Consider the following 14,883-nt stretch of genomic DNA (forward strand, 5'->3'; position numbering starts at 1 on the left):
CACTCTCTAGGGAAAACCTGCAGACAGACGGCTCCATAGACGGTGTGAGAGGGTGATACGTAAAGTATGATGTTTTGGCAGAGCTAGAAATTAAGGCACCAAACTCTGCTCTGTGCCCCTGCAACCACCTACACTCGGACCCATGAAAACAAAGCCACCAGATGTTAATCTGCTGTTCAAAGAACACTCCACCAGGTGTGGGACAAAACAGGTGGGGGATTGCGGGACAACCGGGAGAACCGGTTTCCTTCCCTACACCCACTCTCCCCGGCCCTCCTCCAGGTTAAGGAAGAGAAGGGATGAGGTCTAGCTCAGCACCTCCACCTTCCCTTGCTCCGCACTCTGCGGAGGTGGGTAGGTTCTGATACAGGCACCCCATTAAATTGGGACACCCACGAACCTAGGGGCAACCGTAGAGTGACAGAGACGTTTGTTAGTGTGATCCTGGTAATATTTTCATAATGTATACATGGATCAAACATCAAGTTGTCCATCCTAAGTGTATATAATTTTTATATGTCAAAGATATCTCAATAAAGCTGTTTAAAAAAAAAAAAAAAGAGCCTAGGGAAGTCTGGCTGTTTTGAGAGTAGCCAGGAACCAAATCCTGCACCCCTAGAAGTGGGAAAAGCCAGAGAGAGCTTCCAGAGGTGGTCTAAGCTCTGAGCTCCCCTCGGGGCGAACGTGGCCTGAACAGAATCCAAATGTCTCCAGGTGCCCATGTGGGGACCAGAGGGGACTGCGGGCAAGGACCTCACACTCTCCAGGCCTCAGCGAGGAAGGAGCCTGGGTGCAGGGAGGGAGTTGAGGCCAAGAATGTCAGCGAATCTCCTGCCAGGACTTGATGGCACCCAAGGACCTGCAGGATGTCACCCTCAGGGCCTGGAACAGGACACCCTCACTTACCACCTGGAGACCTCGGGGCAGAAACGGAAGAGAGAAGTCCCCCCTCCACAGAAGCGGGTAATGGAATCCTGGGATAGAATTTGAAACAAAACTCTGAGTTAATAATTGACCTGAGAGCTTACAGAAGTGGACAGAGGGAAAGCATGGAGTGGGCGAGACAGGACGGAATGCACCTGGCAGGTCAGAGGTTTAGAATCAGAAATTATTGTCTCTACTCTAAAATGCTTCTGCCACCCGGGTCCTGTGAGGGCAGCTGTCTGCTCAGTCTACCTGGAGGAATCAGATGGCATCTTTGCTCCCCAAAAGTACATCTGTGGGGTTTGTGGGCTTTTCCTTTCCTCTTCTCCCGTAGTTCCCTCCCTAGAGATGTCTCAGTCATTTTAAATGGACAAACCTTGTGCTGGGACCCTTAGAGACAAAAATATTAGAAAATAAATAAACTGCAAGTACAGTGGGTCACACTGTGCCTCTAATGGGTACAAGTGCTCACAAATATTCAGCGCTCCACCATGCAGAAGGTTCCCTCGACCACCCTCTTAAACTCAGGCACGGCTCTGTGACTTGCTTTGGCCAATAAATAAGAGAGGAGTTGTGGACTGAAGTTTTAAGAGACAGCTGTGTTATCTGAAGACTATTCAAAAGTATGTAATTTGTTGTGTTTTATTTTCTCGTTATTTCATTTTTATACCTGAAAAAAGAGATAAAGGCTAAGGCCCAATCTGCTCTCAATGACCCTTAAAACCAAATCTCCCCATGAAGTCATGTAGAATCTGATGCAAGTACAAACCCAAGCATGCTTTCCTTCATAAACTCAGGAGTCCCATAAAAACTAGCATGAAATTACCTTAAAATATGGCTCTGACCTTCCAGATTAGGTCCAGGCTCAAGAAATCAGAGGTTAACAGCATGTTGCTGTGGATTAAAATGAAGGAAATAGGCATGAACCCTAACTGGGCACAGAAAATGTCCTATTTATAAGCTTTGCCCATGAAAACCCAAGTCAGCTAGACATCATTAAAATGCCAAGTAATAATTACTACTATTATTACTAAGAGTAATAATGATGACTAATAGTAATAATAATGAGCTGCTGAAAGATGTCAGGCCCTAGGCTAGGACCCTACCTGGAATCTCACTGTATCCCAAACAACCCCACTTCTGTTCCCACCTTGCAGATGAGAAAAGGGAGGCAGAGGGAGGCTCGTGTGCAGGAAAACTCAAACTCCAGCAGCCTGACTTCAAGCCCTATCGGCTCCGCAGAGCACCATAGCACTAGGGCATCTCAATACAACACCCAGCACTTCCCCTGGAGCAGATCCCTAGCAGAACCATCATGGAGTCCCCTTCAATAATAGGAGTGTTTCCTCAGGGCCCTAATGATTATTTCAATTCCTATTCTTGCAATTTGGATTCAGTTTTCTACAATTAATCTGGATCCTAAGTGAATGAAAAGAGAAATATATTCTTGTTAGTTCTTCCAGGTGGTCTTGGAAACAATCTTTCTGATTTCACAGACTGATTTGAGGAATTGCAACCGAACATTCATCAGGAAAGAACACGCCTGGTTGAGAGTATATTTCTTTACCCACAGCCAGAATCTGAGCCTTGTTCCCTCTACTTTCTCAGGTGGAAAGGAAGGTTAAATCTTGTTCTCCGTGGCTCATAAGGAAGCCAAGATTGCTCTTGTTTGCATGGATCCCTGGACCTCTCATCAAAGATGAAGGTGCAGTTTTTCAAAACTGCAAGAAAAGTTCTATATTTCATGGACACCTATCAGTCATCACATTTTCTTTATCATTTCACCCCCAGTATAAATGCGTGTATATATTTATTGACAAATACATACACTTTGGCTTTTTCTTGTTTGGGATGACTTGAAATAAAGTCGGTGTTCATCTGAGTCACCCAGCATATTTCACCAGAGATGTTGCCCTTCTTGATCCCGTGGAGACACACCTTTCCTGGAAGAGTTTATTTATGGAGAGTTAAACTTGGGAATGATGAAGGAGGTAGCATGGCAGAGGGACTATTCAATAAACAGCTAGAAAAAGTGGGTTTTCCATATTAAAAAAAAATGAAATTCGATCTCTATTTCATAGCATGCAAATAAGTTAACTCCAGATGGATTAAGTAAGGACTTCGTGGTCAAAAGCTGAACTTTAGGGCTTCCCTGGTGGCGCAGTGGTTGAGAATCTGCCTGCCAATGCAGGGGACACGGGTTTGAGCCCTGGTCTGGGAAGATCCCACATGCCGCGGAGCAACTGGGCCCGTGGGCCACAACTACTGAGCCTGCGCGTCTGGAGCCTGTGCTCTGCAACAAGAGAGGCCGCTATGGTGAGAGGCCCGCGCACCGCGATGAAGAGTGGCCCCCACTTGCCACAACTGGAGAAAGCCCTCGCACAGAAAACGAAGACCCAACACAGCCATAAGTAAATAAATAAATAAATTTTTAAAAATTAAAAAAAAAGCTGAACTTTAAACTTTTTATAAGAAAATAAAGATGAATATCTTTCTGACTTTGAGGAAGGAATTTCTTATTTTTTTTATTTTTATTTTTTGGCCACACTGCAAAGCATGCGGGATCTTAGTTCCCTGACCAGGGATTGAACCCACGCCCACTGCATTGGAAGCATGGAGTCTTAACCATTGGACCGCCAGGGAAGTCCCTGAAGAAAGAATTTCTTTAAAAGACAAAAAAAAAAAAAAAACAAATCCTCGTAACCATAAAGAAAACAAATTTTTAATTGATAAATTTTATCATATTAAAATTCAAATCTTCATCTTTTCATCTCTTGTTCATCTGTTTTGATCTTCTGCAAACAGTGACAGTTTTACTTCTTCCTTTCCAATTTGGATTCCTTTTCTATCTTTATTTTGTCTGATTGCTGTGGCTAGGGCTTCCAATAGTATGTTTAATAAAAGTGGCGAGAGTGGGCATCCTTGTCGTGTTCCTGATCTTAGAGGAATGCTTTCAGCTTTTCACAGTTGAGTATGATGTTAGCTGTGTGTTTGTCATATATGGCCTTTATTGTGTTGAGGTATGTTCCCTCTATACTCACTTTGTTGAAAGTTTTTTGCAATGTCTTCTTTTTTTTATATAAATTTATTTATTTTTGGCTGCGTTGGGTCTTTGTTGCTGGGCGTGGGCTTTTCTCTAGTTGCGGTGAGCGGGGGCTACTCTTCGTTGCGGTGCATGGGCTTCTCATTGCGGTGGCTTCTCTTGTTGTGGAGCACGGGCTTTAGGCGCGCGGGCTTCAGTAGTTGTGGCTCGCGGGCTCTAGAGTGCAGGCTCAGTAGTTGTGGCGCACGGGCTTAGTTGCTCCGCGGCATGTGGGATCTTCCCGGACCAGGACTCGAACCCGTGTTCCCTGCATTGGCAGGCGGATTCTTAACCACTGTGCCACCAGGGAAACCCTGCAATGTCTTCTTGATTAATTTATCCTGTTAGTATATGATGTCCCTCTTTATCCTAGGATTATTCTTTATTTAATATTCTTTATCCCTGGTAATATTCTTTGTTCTTTATTCAAAGTGTACTTTGAATTAATACAGCCCCAGTTTTCTTTTGATTACTATTAACATAGCATATCTTTTTCCATTGTTTTACCCTACTTCTCTTTATATTTAAACTGGGTTTCTTATGGTATATAGTTGGTTTTGCTTTTTAAATCCAATCGGACAATCTCTCTAATTTATTGGGTTGCTTAAACCATTTATATTTAACTTAATTGTTGATATAGTTGAGTTTAAATCTATCATCTTGCTATGTGTTTTCTATTTGTCCCATTTATTCCTTGTTACTTTTTTTTTTCTCATTTCCTGGGTTTTTTTGATTATTTTTTTATGATTCCATTTTTTTAAATTCCATTCCATTCCACTATTGTTTATTATCTATACCTTTTTTGTGTGTGTGGTTGCTCTAAAGAATATACATTTTCTACTTGTCATAGTCTATCTTTAAATAATAATTTAGCACTTCACTTTAAGTGTAATAATCTTTCAGCAGTACATTCCCAGTTCCTCTCTCCCATCCTTTGTGCTATTGTTGAAATGCATTTTACTTCTACATATGTTATAATTCCCATAATACATTGTTACTGTTTTTGCTTTAGAGAGTCAATTATCCATTTACGAGATTAAAAATAAGAAAAAACTTTTTAATATTTGCCCACATTTTTACCATTTCCAGTACTCTTCATTCCTTTGTGTAGATACAGACTTCTTTCTAGTCTCATATTCTTTCTGCCTGAATAATTTACTTTAACATTTCCTGTAGTGAAGGTCTATGGGTGATACATTCTCTTGGCATCTATTTGCCAAAAAAAAAAAAAAAAACCACTATTTTTCTTTCATTTGTGTGAGATATTTTCACTGAGTCTAGAGTTCTAGGTTGACTTTTTCTTCTTTCAGTTGTTGTTTTTTTTTTTTTGGCCATGACACGTGTCTTGCGGGATCTTAGTTCCCCGACCAGGGACTGAACCCATGCCCCCTGCAGTGGAAGCACGGTGTCCTAACAACTGGACTGCCAGGGAATTCCCTTCTTTCACTTTTTAATGATGTCACTCTATCATCTTCTGGTTTGCACAGTGCCTGATGTGAAGTCTTCAGAATGTAATATCTTCCTTATGGATTATTTCATTATTTCATTCTGGCTGTCTTTAAGATTTTCCACCTTATCACTGATTTTCAGCAGTCTGATAATGATGTGCTAATTGTGTTTTTATTTGTATTTATCTTGACCAGGGTGCTTTGAGATTCCTGAATCTGGAATTTGTTGTTTTTCATGCACTTTGGGAAAATCTCAGCTTTTATCTCTTCTATCTTCCTGTCTCTCATCCTTCTAGGACTCAGTAACACATATGTTAGACAATTTCATATCATCCCAAAGTTCTTGGATGCTGGTATTTTTTTGTCCTCCCTTTTCACTCCTCATGTTTCAGTGTGGATAATTTCTATTGTCCTTTCCTCAAGTTAACTGATTCTTCCCTCTGCTAATAAGCCTGTTGAAGGAATTCTTCATGTCTGATATCATGGTCTTATTAGTCTGCTAGGGCAGGCCTTATCTCCAAATGCAGCCACATTGGGGGTTAGGGCTACAACACATGAATTTGGGGGGAAGGAGGGAAGGTCACAATTTAGTCCATAAAGAAATGGTGTTCATTTCCAGCAATTTTATTTAACTCTTTTTTAGAGTTTTCATCTATCTGGTCAAATTCCCCATCATGCATGTTGTCCACTTTTTCCACTATACACTCTTAATATATTAATTATAGTTATTTTAAAGTTTCTGATTGTTTCAACATCTGCACCATCTCTGTATCTGGCTCTGTTGACTATTTTATCTCATTTCATTTTGTTTTGGGGGGATTTCTTGTCATTTGTATTAAATGTTAAATTTTGTGTGAACAAGAATAGTAGAGACTGAGGTAAACAATATTTATACCCAGAAATGAGCATGCATGTTCTTCTATCAGCTCTACAGGCAGACCTCAATTGATTGCACTTCATTTTATTGCATTTTGCAGATATTGTGTTTTTTACAAATTGAAGGTTTGTGGCAACCCTGCATCGAGCAAGTCTATTGGTGCCATTTTCCAACAATTTGCTCACTTCACGTCTCTGTGTCACATTTTGGTAATTCTCACAATATTTCAATCTTTTCCTTATTATTATATTTGTTACGGTGATCTGTGATCAGTGATCTTTGATGTTACTACTACAACTTGTTGAAGGCTCAGATGATAATAGAATAATTAGAATAATCTTACACATCTTATAACCTTATCAATGTTCTTTTAGTTATATTATAAATGTGATTATTAAGTTAATGTATAATAATAACAGACTCTTTTTTCTTTAAAAATACAACATAATTTTATGTTTTTTATAAATGAAATTAAATAAAATTTATTTTAAATCACAGAAGGGTAATAAAGATGTCAAAATAGGCTTAATAGTATCTCAAAATTGATGAAAATAAAGAATATACTAAATGTTTTTACTTGCATCAGGGAAATGAAAATACCAGGGCTAATAAAAAGAAAATCTATAAGGGAAAAAACCCAAGCCTATCTGGAACATAGTTTCTCTTTTTAGATGTATTGTTAGGATAAGTTTAGTTATAAGAAAAAAACCAAAAGTAGCAATGACAAACAAGGTAGATGTCTATTTCTCTTTCAGGTTCAACAAATTCAACGGGAGACAGTCCAAGCTGCTTTGGTCCTCCTGGTGTCAGGAACCCAGGTTCTTTCCATCTTAGCTCTACTCTATGGGTGGCCTGTGGCTCCTATTTTTGAGAGTCCTCATGGCTCAATATGACTGCTGGAGCTCCAGTCATTATGTCTGCATTTCAGCCAGCAAGAAAGAGGAAGGGTGAAGAATGACACATCCCTTCCTTTTAAGGCTATTTAAATCAAGTGACAAGATATAAAGCACATCTCTGTTTTCAGTTTTTTGTTGGTTTTTTTTTTTTTTTTTGCAACTACATCAGCAAACAAAAAAAAAATGTCTATTGGTTTTGGAATAGTGTGTAAAGAGATGGTCTGGAAGAGATGACCTATCTTTTAGGGATGAATAATCTTGCCTAATTGAGCCTCTCTGGTCTACCAGAATGCCAGATTTTAAATCTCTTATTGGTTAGTTATTTTGGAAACATTCTCATTTTAGAAGCCTGTTTACTTCAGGATTCTTATTTAAAATGGCTACTTTATACTAGAAGTATACAAAACTTTACACTAGAAGTATCCCTAATAAAATGGCCAAAGTAAACTTTCACTTGAAAGTATACCTGCAAAACCATATCAAAGCTGTTGGCTTGCCTTGTTTCAATTTCTTAAAATTACCCATGAGCTAAAAATTCCTGTTTGAAAACAAGGTGTTTAAGGTTGTCATGAGACTTTTTAAATTTAATTTTTAGAATAAATAATATGGGTCCTCCCTGGTGGTCCAGTGGTCAAGAATCCGCCTTCCAATGCAGGGGACGCGGGTTCCACCCCTGGTCGGGGAACTAAGATCCCACATGTCGCGGGGCAACTAAGCGCGTGCGCCACAACTACCGAGCTCGCGCACCTCAACAAGAGAGCCCGCGTGCCACAAAATACAGAGCCCACGCGCTCTGCAGCCTGCGCACCACAACTAGAGAGGAGCCCGTGCGCCACAATGACAGATTCCACATGCCCCAAAGAAGATCCCGTGCGCTGCAACTAAGACCCGACGCAGCCAATAAATAAATTAATTAATTAATTAATAATACATATTTTAAAAAGAATGTTTCAAAAATATGGAAAAAAGGGTAAAACTAAATGTATACATTGAAGCATCCCCCCTTAATCCCCATGTCCCATTTATTCAGTTACCACCTCCATAGGAATGCACATTTATTGCTTTCTTGTGTGCTTTTCCAGGGTGTTATCAAATATGTGTGCTAATACAAGCAAATATAAATATATTCTTATTTTTCTCCCTTCTGACATTAAAGGCAGCATATTATACATTGCTTTGCATATTGTTTGGTTATTTGTCTTCTAAACAATGTATCTTGGAGATCTTTCTACATTCGTAGAAAGAGAACTAACTTTTTTACAACTGCATTATATTCTCTTGTATGCGTGTTACATATTTTATCCAATCACTTTCCTGTTGATGGACCTTTGGGTTATTTCTAATCTTCGCAACTATGAAGATGTTTCTTAACACATTTTTTTATAACATATCTGGAGAAATCATTTTGCAAAAAAAAAAGAAAGAGAGAGAAAGAAATGACACTAACAATAACTCTAACCCCAAAGAAATCAGTAAGAGTTTTAGGTTAATAAATACCTTATCTTTCAACTCAGAAGCTATAAGTTCTTACATTAAAAAAATTACAGGGGCTTCCCTGGTGGCGCAGTGGTTGAGAATCTGCCTGCCAATGCAGGGGACACGGGTTCGAGCCCTGGTCTGGGAAGATCCCACATGCCGCGGAGCAACTAGGCCCGTGAGCCTCAACTACTGAGCCTGCACGTCTGGAGCCTGTGCTCCGCAACAAGAGAGGCCGCGATAGTGAGAGCCCCACGCACCGCGATGAAGAGTGGCCCCCGCTTGTCGCAACTGGAGAAAGCCCTCGCACAGAAACGAAGACCCAACACAGCCAAAAATAAATAAATAAAATAAAGAATTATAAAAAAAAAATTACAATGTCTATAAAATATTATAACTTGTAGATATTTTATTCTTAATATTTTAGGTCAAGGACCCTTTTGAAACAAACACTGATGAAAGTTATGGGTCTTTTCTGCAGAAAAGAGCATGCTCAAAAAAACTTTTGCAAAATGTTCCAAGAGGTCATGAGTCACCTACTGTGATTGGTCATAGATCTAAGATTTTAAAATTCGTGAACCAAACTCATTCCAATAAATTAATATTTCTGATTTCTAGCATAGTGGAGGAATCGAAACACTTTGAGTAGTTGTCAGCCTAAAAAGATTACTACACATTAGATGGTGCAAAGCCTACGAACGGGCTTTCTTGGGCTTGCATGGTTTTTTTTTCTAAAGCAATAGTCACTATTTGCAAACCAGGAGATATCACACAAGGACCTATATTTTCAACGTTTCTTCAAAAATTAAAACTCTAGTGGCCCTGGACACACACTACTCCCGTAGTCTGCAAGAGCTTTCAGCTCACTTCCTCTCACGCCCACCAACCCAATTCCAGGATAAATCATGGGTTTGCATTTTTAAAACCCTAAGGTTCTGTCACTTTCTTCCTTGGATTTATCCTGAGTTATTTATGGATGAACTAAAGAACAAAGGAGAAAGCAGGAGGCTCATGAAAGCTGTTCCTCTTCTTCAAGCCCTCCTCACCGGAGATGAGATAAGGGAGGAAGAAGAGGCTGGGCTGGGGGCAGGAGAGGAGGGGCAGATTTAAGGAACAGCCCCCAGGGTGACAGGCCAAATTGGGCTCTTGGGTGAACAGGGGTCAGTAGGGGATTCTCATGGTGTAATTGAAAGTGGAACACAAAGCTGATTCAGCTCGGGGAGGTTTGCTTTACAAGTTTATCATCTTAGTTGGCTGTTGTCTTGCTGTAGGAAGTGACAGCACAAGTGGGAATATTGGTCGCAGCTGTTGGAACTTCCACCCAGGGTGGAGTTTCTATCCTCACCATCTGTTCATGGGGCCTCCCTGTCTATCTTCTTGGTGCTTTGGTGTGATGAGAAAAAAAAAAACTATCGAGAAAAACAACTTTGCCTTCTGAGTTGCTGCTGAGGTATTTTACACTATGATAACCTTACTCACACCCAGAGTCTGGACATTTAGATAAAAACTTGAATTGAAGTTCCCACTTTGCTTTTCCTAGGGCACCCTTTAAAATAACGCTTTACAGTGAAGCCTGTGAAAAGTTAGTGACCTCCGCCCAAGCACCTTGAAAGTTAACAGGTGCCCGCTACCCTGCTCTCCATCTCCTGCTTGCCGCCACCTGGGACGGAGGACTGATTTTTCCCCAGGGTCACTGTGCCCCCTCGCTTCTGGGATCTGTAAGTAATAATCAGTCGATGACTCTACTTCCTTTGTGCGGGTGTATTGAAACTTCACCTTCAATCAAAACGACCCCCGTGGGTTTCGCTTCCCCAAAGCGGGAGCTGGGATGCTGAGAAAGCTGCCTGCCGACCCCCTGTGGGTGACTGGTGCCGTCTCGTTCAGCAGGTCATAACCTGCATATTCTTTTTTTTTTTTTTTTAATGTTTATTTCTTTTTTTTTTTAAACATCTTTATTGAAGTATAATTGCCTTACAATGGTGTGTTAGCTTCTGCTTTATAACAAAGTGAATCAGTTATACACATACAATATGTTCCCATATCTCTTCCCTCTTGCATCTCCCTCCCTCCCACCCTCCCCATCCCACCCCTCTAGGTGGTCACAAAGCACCGAGCTGATCTCCCTGTGCTATGTGGCTGCTTCCCTCTAGCTATCTATTTTACATTTGGTAGTGTATATATGTCCATGACACTCTCTTACCCTGTCACATCTCACCCCACCCCCTCCCCATATCCTCAAGTCTGCATATTCTTAATCCATTACACCAGCTCGGCTTCTCCACACGTCTGGTCCCCACCTTGGCAGCTGGCTTGGCTTAGCATCAGAAATAATATTTCTCCCAACCCTTTCTCCACCCCTAGCTTGTACTTAACATTTTTAGCTGATAACTTTCTCTACAATCATCTGAAGTAATTTATAAAGGACAATATATTATATATTACACATTGCGTATCATATATGTAACACTTATTGAGCATTTGTTATATGTGGGGCACTGTTCAAAATGCTTTTATTAACTCGTCTGATTTTCACAACCACCCTGTGGTGTGGGTCCTGTTATTCCCATATATGCAGAACTGGAGAGAATGGTTTCAAAGTCAATTAAAAAGTAAAAGTTCCAAGCCAAATCAAACAAAAACAAACACATAGATACAGAGAACAGAATAGTGGCTACCACAGGGGAAGGGATGGGGGGAGGGTAAAATGGGTAAAGGGGATCAGCTATATGGTGACAGAGGGAAACTAAATGTTTGGTGGTGAGCACGCTGTAGGGTAGACAGAAGTAGAAGTATAATGTTTTACAAATGAAACTTATGTTATAAATCATGTTACCTCAATTTAAAAAAGTTCCAAAATTAAAAAAAAAAAAAGTTCCAAAACAACTTTGAGTTAAAAAATAAACTTTAAATAGTTGTTAAACACACTCTACTCTGACATGTTTAAATCTTTAAGATTCAAAATCCATTTCATCGCTTAACTTTTCAACTACAAAAGTGATTAAATTATGGCTATGAGGCTGCAAATGAATATAACTGAGTGATCAAGAAATGGATTGGTCTCTTGGAGATTCTACTTATCACAGGGAAGAAAGTAAGGGGTGATTTTCCCCAAGAGCAGACAAGATTTTGTGTTCTACAGTGCGGGGCTCTCCCATCCCAGGGATGCAGTTTACAGATTATGTATTTGTTTGGTGTTTGTTTATTTGATTGCAGAGTAACAGGGAGGTGGACCCAAATAGGGCTTTTCTGGACAAAGACCTTGGCTAATTGAAAGAATCTGCCTAGATTGTCTGTGAGGCTGTACAAAAAAGGGGGTCAGGTAGGTCTGCTGAGACCAGAGGCCGAAGGGTGGGTCTGGACAACGACCATCCAGAAATAACCAAGAAGATAGAGGTGGCAGGCCTCTCCCTATTTTTCCTGGCAAAATCCATGGGAAGGGAAGACAGCCATTTGCCTTTGGAGGATGGGGGGAGAGTGATATCGGATTTGTGTTGATCTTGGCAACTGGAAGCTTGGAGCCAGATAGGAAGATTTACAAAAATAAGAAAACCTGGTATTTTGTATACTTTGAGGATTGAGAAGCAATTCCTCCCTCTTACAGCCAACATCTGTCTTTCTGCTCTTCAGCAAAACTCCTCCTGTGAGTGGACTAGTTTTCTCTGGGTCCCGCTGCCTCATTTTACTGCCTCGGTGCCCCCAGGTTGGCGGCAGCAGCTAGATGCCCACGTGCTGACGCCTACAGACTTATATTGTCTTAGCTCCTAAGTCAGCGTCTCCCAAAGCCAAGGACACTATCCTTTGGTGAGCAGTGGAATGATCACCCCCAGTCTGGGAACCAGCTGTGCCTGGTTCCTAAAAGGCTCCCCGAGTCTTCATGTTGTCCTTCAAGAATCTGAGAAATGGGGCTTCCCTGGTGGCGCAGTGGTTGAGAATCTGCCTGCCAATGCAGGGGACAAGGGTTCGAGCCCTGGTCTGGGAAGATCCCACATGCCGCGGAGCAACTAGGCCCGTGAGCCACAATTACTGAGCCTGCGCTTCTGGAGCCTGTGCTCCGCAACAAGAGAGGCCGCGATAGTGAGAGGCCCGCGCACCGCGATGAAGAGTGGCCCCCACTTGCCACAACTAGAGAAAGCCCTCGCACAGAAACGAAGACCCAACACAGCAATAAATTAATTAATTAATTAAAAAAAAAAAAAAGAATCTGAGAATTACCATGTGGCCCAACAATCCCACTCCTAGGCATACACCCGAGAGAACTGAAAACGTATGTTCACACAAAAGCTTGTATTTCAATGTTCATAGCAGTATTATTCCTAACAGCTAAAAGTTGGAAACAGCTCAAATATCCATGAACTGGTGAGTGAATAAACAAAATGTGAAATATCTATTTAATGGAATATTATCCAGTCATAAAAAGGAATAAAGTACTGATACACCCTACAACATGGATGAACCTTGAAAAAATTACAGAGTGAAAGAAACCAGACACAGAAGGACATATTGTATGATTCCATTCATGTGAAATATTGAGAATAGGCAAATCCATGGGGAAAGAAAGTAGATTTGAGGTTACCAGGGACTAAGAAGAGGTGAAATTGGGAGAAACTCCTAACAGGCCCTGGGTTTCTTTTTGGGGTGATGGAATTATTCTGGAATTCGATAGTGGTGATAGTCATACAATGTCATGAATAAAAACCACTGAATTATACTCTATATAAAGTGGTGAATTTACTGTTATAGGAATTATATCTTACTTTAGAAAGTTAAGATTCTAAAGCAAGAAGGAGGAAGAGGAGAAGGGGTTGGGGAATAATCCATTAGCCTAGATCCATAGCCTCCCCTTCTTGGTGGCCCAGTGTGACATGTTACCCTCCTATCCTGAGGGTTCACTGCCTGCCCCCCTCCAGAGGACAGCCGATGGCTGAAGACCCAGCTCCCAGGTATCATCTCTACTGACCCCACAGCCCCGTCCTCAACTCCAGCTCTGCTCTGAGTGGTGGCTGCTGACCAAGCCCCCCAGCCCTGTAAGGGGCCCTCTTATTTGAAGGCCCCAAACAAGCTCCCACCTGGGTCACCCTTGAGGTGCGGACACTGTACCTCAGGGATCCAACTGTTCTGCAGGCAGGTCAGTTCCTTTGGCCTGAGAAAACAGGTCTTGGACTTTGTTCTCAGAAATAAAGATACCATATTGTTATAGGTGGAAGTGTGTCACCCCAAAAAGATATGTTGAAGTCCTAACCCCCACTAACTCAGAATGTCACCTTATTGGAAATAGGGTCTCTAAGAGGTCACCAAGTGAAAATGAGGTCATTAGGATTAGGGTGGGTCCTAATCCAATACGACTGGTGTCCGTATAAAAAGGAGAAATTTGGACACAGACACGCACAGAGGGAAGACGAGGTGAAGACACACAGGGAGAAGCCAGCCACGTAACTGCAGTGACGCACTTACACACCCAGGAACACCAAGGATTGCCGGCAAACACCAGAAGCTAGAAGAAGCAAGGAAGGATCTTCCCCTGGTGCCATCCAAGAGAGCATGGCCCTGCAGACACCTGCATCTTGGACTCCTGGCCTCCAGAAGACCAGAGGACCAATTCCTGCTGTCATTAAGCCACCTAGTTCTTGGTACTTTGTTAAGGCAGCCCTAGGAAAATAATACACATACAAAAGCACAGGGCTGTTTAGGTTTGGATGGCAGAGATTCACATGTTTTTAAAAGAAGAAACCATCAGTACTGCTCATAAAAAGGAACAAACTACTGACACACAGCAACTTGAATGGATCTCGAGGGAATTATACTGAGTGAACAAAGCTGACCTCTACAGGTTACAAACTGTATGATTCCATTTACATAACATTATTCAAATGACAAGATTATAGAGATGGAGAAAAGATCAGTGGTTGCTAGGGCTTAGGGAGAAGGTGAGAGTGGAAGGTGGCTGTGACTAAAAGAGTAGTAGTGGGAGGAATGCTTTTGATAACTGTTCCCCGTCTTGACAGTGGTGGTCACAGACATCTACATATGTGATGTGTAGTGCCCAGAACTGAATACACAAGCTCCATTGAGTGCATGGAAAACGGACTAAATCTGAGTAAGGTCTGGGGGTTGCATCAATGACATTCCCTGCTTGTGCTGTCGTACTGGAGTTATTCAGGATGTTACCACTGGGGGAACAGA

Source organism: Balaenoptera ricei, chromosome 2, assembly GCF_028023285.1.
Source record: "Balaenoptera ricei isolate mBalRic1 chromosome 2, mBalRic1.hap2, whole genome shotgun sequence".
Taxonomy (NCBI): domain Eukaryota; kingdom Metazoa; phylum Chordata; class Mammalia; order Artiodactyla; family Balaenopteridae; genus Balaenoptera; species Balaenoptera ricei.